Genomic DNA, 6,942 nt, shown 5'->3' with positions numbered 1-6,942 from the left:
AACAATCAAGTCTAGTGAGTCTAAAGACTCAACATGTATATATCGTGAATAACAAGTAATATATACCATAAAACCGCATGCAACGTAAAAATAAAGTATCGTAAAGCGTATGGTGAAAATTGTATCATGAATAATTATATCTACGTGCATATCTGAAAATCATACATAAAAGCTTTGCTCAATAGAGCTCTGTCATGTCATATCATAATTTTCTGGTAGAGATAATGTTTCTAAGCAAGTGGCCCATAACATAACGTGAGCGCCTGATCAGACTAAACCACAGTATACTGGGCGGTAGAGATCAATCACAGCCCTTGGACTGGATGTCCGTACCCATACATAATCATAAACCGGTCGTAAGTCACCGGGTGGAGAGGTCCTCGGTTGCGCCTACCGACTTCCAAACCCATAACATAAGGTGGCCACAAGACATATCGCATATATATCAAAAATAAACATTTTATATTTTTATGCACGTAATATAATTATAACATTATTTTTACCGGATGAGTTGGATCGTTCCCAGGCTTGCTGCGACTTAATTCTAATATGTGACACATGCAATAAATGTTAACTTGACGAAAACTTAACCAAAAATGAGACTATTAGGACCAACCACTTGAATTTTAATCATGGTATCGTACCAACCCGAACTAACATTAAACTGACATTTAAACATGATTAAAAATACCCCAAAAATACTGAAAAATATGCATAATAACTGTAAAACACGAAAATATGTGAAAGGAATCCAGAAACATAAGACACCCTTTCGAGAGTTATTTTGGCACCTTTCACCGTAAATTCTCGTACGACCTCTAAACTCGACCAAATCACGAACGGCCAAAAACATGACTTTCCTAACTCATTGAGGTACTGTCCAGTCCAAGGCCATGGGCTAAAAGCCAACTAAGAACTCAAACCACCTCCCAAAACCGAAGCTCAAGTTGCTGTCAAAAACCAGAATAGCAGCAGCAACTATTGTACTTGTTTTCATCAATTTATGAAACTAATGGCCATTGGGGCTTGAAACACCAACCAGATACTCTTACCAACATCCTAAGGCAAGGCTTGGACCATGGCTAAGGGCTAAAAGCCAACCACAAACCAAGCCATTTCCTGATGCAATCACAGCTCCCACCCGAGAGCACCCCTTGTTGTGTAGTGTGGTGTATTGACTTGTTTTACTGTCTTGGGTCGTTCCAATGGTCATTTGATCAACCATGGCTCGATCTAGACATGATGGTGTGTTGTATGAACCATGGCTATTGGCTAGGAGCCAACCATAATCCAAAACAAACCCCAAAACCGAAAACACACTAACACAGGAAATGGAAAATTCGAATTATGCACTTGTGTTGTTGTTTAAAAATTTTGATGGATCCATGAACCAAGCTTGGAAAGGACACCTTGGTCACGTCCTAGACATTTTAAGGGAGTGTTCTAACCGTGGCAACAGTCCCTAGGACAGCCAAGATTCGAATACACACCTTAACCAATCAATAAAGAAAATCGTAACTCATTTCTGTACACCAAGAGAGTTTGCTGTCATTCTTTCGTTTTTTTGAGGGTATGGACTGAAACAAATGAACCAAAAACACTCTTAACACATTCTAAATTATGCCTAGAAGCAGCCTTGGGAGCCTGGAATCGAGCAACCCTATGTCAACAACACAATACACTGAAACGTGAAGCACATATCATGAGCCGAGAAACTGTACAGATTTTTCAAGAGTGTTGCTGTCAAAATTCGTTTTGTCACTTGATTTATGAACATATACTGATTTAAAATAGCTAATATAACTTGATTGTAGAGAAAAGGAATAATATATACATGCCTGGAATTTGTTTTGACAAAAACAAATCAATACAACGAATACGACGCAACGGAGTCGGAGTTGGAACTTCTTTTCTTTCCTACTTTTCTGCTGTTGTTCCTTCGATTTCAGCTGCTGTTTTTCTGATGTTTTTCGAAGGTGAGCGTGTAGGTTTGTTAGGCAATGAAGAGGGATGTTATAGGAGGTGTTAAAGGTGCCATTATAAGCATTGAGGTGGGAGTTAGAAGTCAAGAACTTAAATGAGTTTTGGAATTGTTTCTTCTTCTCTTGCTGGCCGATAGCTTTTCTCTTATTATTGTTGCACGATCAACCCCTTCTAGACTAATATGTTGAGTAGAATTGAGGTGTGTTATTGCATTTGAATTTACTACCCATTAGAGAATTAAAATGAGGGAATAACTTCATCTTAATGGCCATTGAGGATGCTTTGAATGATTTACTACACCTTTGAATTGTCTTGACCGAAAGTTACAACTCATTTGTATGGTATATTTTTATTTAAACCTTGCATTTTACTTGTTTAAGATTTTAAACCTTTATTATGTATATTATAATGCATTAACAAATTAATTTAGTTTAAAATCTTGCTTACAATTTTGTATGGCATGCTTGACTTCAATTTAAGTATTTAAATGTTATGTTTAATTTCTTGAATATATTATATCTAGATTAATTCATCCTCAATTGTTTACACATTTTAATTTAAGCTTTAATTAAATTTTGAACCTAAAAGAATTTATTTAACAACTTAATTCTAATTAATTTAATAAATCTTAAAACATTCTATTTCTTTGAATTAAAATATTCCTTGACTTAAATTAAATTTAAGAATATTTTCTTATTATTAATCTTATCTCTAATCTCCAAACTCCGGTCCGACCTCGCGTATTTATCCTGAAAAGATAAAACTAAACATCTACTTTTAAAATAAATCAAATACTTCATATTTATATAAAATATTCATTTTTAATTTAAATAGTAGCAATTATGCATGACTTATACGTAATCTGATTTTCGGGTTCTACAACTCTACCCCCTTTAAAGGAATTTCGTCCCCGAAATTAAAACTTACCGAATAACTCGGGATATCGATTCTTCATCTCCGGCTCAGATTCCCACGTAACTTCCTCCTCTGAATGATTGAGCCATTTGACTTTCACTAGCTTGACCATTTTGTTCCAAAGCCTTTTCTCTTGGCTGTCTAGGATTTGCACTGGGTTTTCCTCATAACACAAGTTCGGAGTGAGCTGCAACGGTTCAAATTTCAAGACATGCGATGGATTCGCCATATACTTCCTCAACATGGAGACGTGGAACACGTTGTGTACTCCGGCCAGATTCGGCGGAAGAGCAACACGATAAGCTAATGTCCCAACTCTGTCGAGGATTTCAAATGGTCCAATGAATCTCGGACTGAGCTTTCCTTTCTTCCCGAACCGCATGACACCTTTCATCGGTGCAATCTTCACGAAAACATGGTCACCAACAGCAACTCCAGATCTCTCCTCCTCTGATCCGCATAACTCTTCTGTCTACTCTGAGCAGTCCTCATCCTATCACGGATCTTGACTACTACATCAGCAGCCTGTTGCACAATCTCTGGACCCAATTCTGCTCTCTCCCCTACTTCATCCCAATGAATAGGCGATCTACACTTACGACCGTACAGTGCTTCATATGGAGCCATACCTATAGACGACTGAAAACTGTTATTATAGGTAAACTCCACCAACGGTAGCTTTGATTCCCAACTCCCGGAGAAATCAAGAACACATGCACGAAGAAGATCCTCCAAAACCTGGATAACTCTCTCGGACTGACCATCTGTCTGTGGGTGAAAAGCTGTGCTAAACAACAACTTCATACCCATAGCTGAATGTAGACTCTTCCAAAATGATGAAGTGAATCTAGGATCTCGGTCAGACACTATAGAAACGGGAATACCATGAAGTCTGACGATCTCCCGAATATATAATTCTGCATATTGTATCATGGAGAAAGTCGTCTTAATAGGCAAGAAATGAGCTGACTTCGTAAGACGATCAACAATCACCCATTTAGCATTCGACCCTCTGACTGACTTCGGCAGACCGACAACGAAGTCCATGGTGACATTCTCCCACTTCCACTCGGAAATAGGAAGAGGCTTGAGCATACCTGCTGGTCTCTGATGTTTCGCTTTCACTAGCTGACACGTCAGACACTCGGATACAAATCGTCTGATATACCTCTTCATCCTAGGCCACCAATATAATAACTGCAGGTCTTTGTACATCTTCGTACTCCCAGGATGAATAGAGTACGACGACATATGGGCCTCAGATAAGATATCCTCCCGAATAGAATCGCTGCTCGGAACCCACATTCTGTCTCGATATCTGACAATACCGTCTCTAACTGTGTACAAGATACTTTCCTTGGCTTCATCTCTCTGTCTCCACTTAGCCAATTGATCGTCTGCTAACTGCCCACTGCGAATACGGTCTAGAAGAGAAGACTGAATCGTCAAGGTAGATAGACGAGGAACTCTACCTTGATGATATGTCTCTAGATCAAACCTCTGCACCTCAAACTGAAGAGGTCTCGAAACCACCAAATGAGCCATCCCTGCGACTTTTCTGCTCAACGCGTCTGCAACTACATTAGCTTTTCCAGGATGATAGCTAATGTCACCGTCGTAGTCCTTCACTAGCTCCAACCAACGCCTCTGCCGCATATTCAACTCTTTCTGTGTAAAGAAGTATTTGAGACTTTTGTGGTCGGTAAAGATCTGGCACTTCTCTCCGTACAAATAATGCCTCCAGATCTTCAATGCAAATACTACGGCTGCCAACTCTAGATCATGGGTAGGATAATTCTTCTCATGAATCTTCAATTGACGAGAAGCATATGCTATCACCTTCCCATGCTGTATCAATACTGCGCCTAACCCGAGTTTCGAAGCATCGGTATACAGAACAAAATCTCCGAGTCCTGAAGGCATGGCCAATACTGGTGCTGAAATAAGAGCTTGCTTCAATGTATCGAAGCTCTTCTGACATTCCTCGCTCCACACATACTTAACATTCTTCTTCGTCAATGATGTGAGTGGAACTGCGATGGAGAAGAATCCCCGAATGAACTTCTGATAGTATCCTGCTAGCCCCAAGAAACTACGGATCTCTGATGCATTTTGTGGCACAACCCAATCTCTGACTGCTGCAACTTTCGCCGGGTCTACCTCGATTCCACTGCTAGAAACGTCGTGGCCTAAGAACGCCATTTTCTCTAACCAGAACTCGCATTTGCTGAACTTCACGAATAGCTTATGCTTTTGCAAGGTCTGCAGTACTGTGGTTAGATGTCTGCTGTGATCCTTTTGATTCTTTGAGTAGATGAGAATATCATCTATGAATACTATCACGAACTGATCAAGATATGGCTGAAAAAAATACGCGATTCATGAGATCCATGAAGATCGCTGGCGCATTCGTCAAACCGAACGGCATCACAAGGAACTCAAAGTGTCCATAACGAGTCCTGAAAGCAGTTTGAGAACATCGGCGTCTTCCACCCGTAACTGATAATACCCAGAACGCAGATCAATCTTAGAGAATACGGAAGCTCCCTGCAACTGATCAAATAAATCTTCAATCCTCGGGAGTGGGTATTTGTTCTTCACTGTAACTCTGTTCAACTCCCGGTAATCAATGCAGAGCCTCATCGAACCATCCTTTTTCTTCACAAACAAGACCGGTGCGCCCCATGGCGAAAAGCTCGGGCGAATGAACTCCTTGTCAAGAAGTTCTTGAATCTGTTTCTTGAGTTCTGTCATCTCTGTCGGTGCTAATCGGTACGGCGCTTTTGAAATCGGTGAGGTACGTGGCATAAGCTCAATAGAAAATTCCACCTCTCGCACCGATGGCAAACCAGTGACATCATCAGGAAAAACGTCTAGAAAATCCCGGACAATTGGGACATCGGAGGCTGACTGTTTGGGTGTCTCAGGAACAGATACAAGAGTAGCTAAAAATGCTCGGCACCCTCGATGCATGAGTTTCCGAGCCTGGACATAAGGTATATACGTGGTAAATTAAAATACATGTCTGGTTCGAATAAGAATTGTTCCATCCCAGGCGGTCGGACTAGAACAGATCTCTGCTGGAAATCAATCAAAACTCTATTCCTCAATAGCCAGTCCATCCCCAGAATGATATCAAATTCTGGCATCGGCAGAACGATAAGATCCGCATACACAAGATTACCATGAAGTTCAAGATCTATATCTCGGATCACATTAGTAGCTGTCATCTCCTCTCCAGAAGGCAATGCTACGGAATACGCTATGTGTAGTCCAATTGATTTGATCTTGAGAGAATTTGCAAAGGTTTCTGAAATGAATGAATGAGTAGCCCCTGAATCTATCAAGGCTTTCGTAGCTGAACCGACTATAAAGATTCTCCCTGAAAGATTGGAATATCATGCTAAACCCAATAGTTTTACAAGAACTATGCTTATAGACTTACAAAGGTCGAAGTTCTTCTAACCTAAATTCCCGTAGTTAACACTGATTAGAACATGCAATCCTATCATAAATTCTAAGTTCAAAATCTTAACCCAAAACATTAAACTTCGAATAAAACTTAAGGATTTAGGATACCTGTCATGAGCATCGTCTCCGGGTTAGTCTCCGCAGCATGGAGAGCAAAAACTCTGCCTTGGGTAGGCAGATTCTTCTGAGGGCAATTCTTCAATATGTGGTCAGTACTACGACATTTGTAACACTTTCCCGAACCATACATACAAGTCCCAGCATGACGAAGTGAGCACTTGGCACAGACTGGATACTCCACTGTCCTCGGGACTGCTCGTCCCTGCTGTTGCTGCTGCGGCCCTCTGTTCCTGGGTGGACCGTGGAAAGGTCTCTTATTCTGATGCTGCGGCTGAGGGGGACGGTGTGGCGCCTAAAATGGTCGTTTACCCTGGCGATCGCGCTCAATATCATTCTGGTCTTGCTCTGCCGCTAGAGCTCTGGAAACAGCAACATCATAGGTAGTAGGGCCAGTCACCCTAACATCACGGCGTAAGATCGGCCGCAGACCATTCAGAAAATGCCTCAATTTGG

Source organism: Primulina tabacum, chromosome 10 (assembly GCF_025594145.1).
Source record: "Primulina tabacum isolate GXHZ01 chromosome 10, ASM2559414v2, whole genome shotgun sequence".
NCBI lineage: Eukaryota > Viridiplantae > Streptophyta > Magnoliopsida > Lamiales > Gesneriaceae > Primulina > Primulina tabacum.
The sequence above is the reverse complement of the archived record's forward strand: the minus strand, read 5'-3'. Positions refer to the sequence as shown.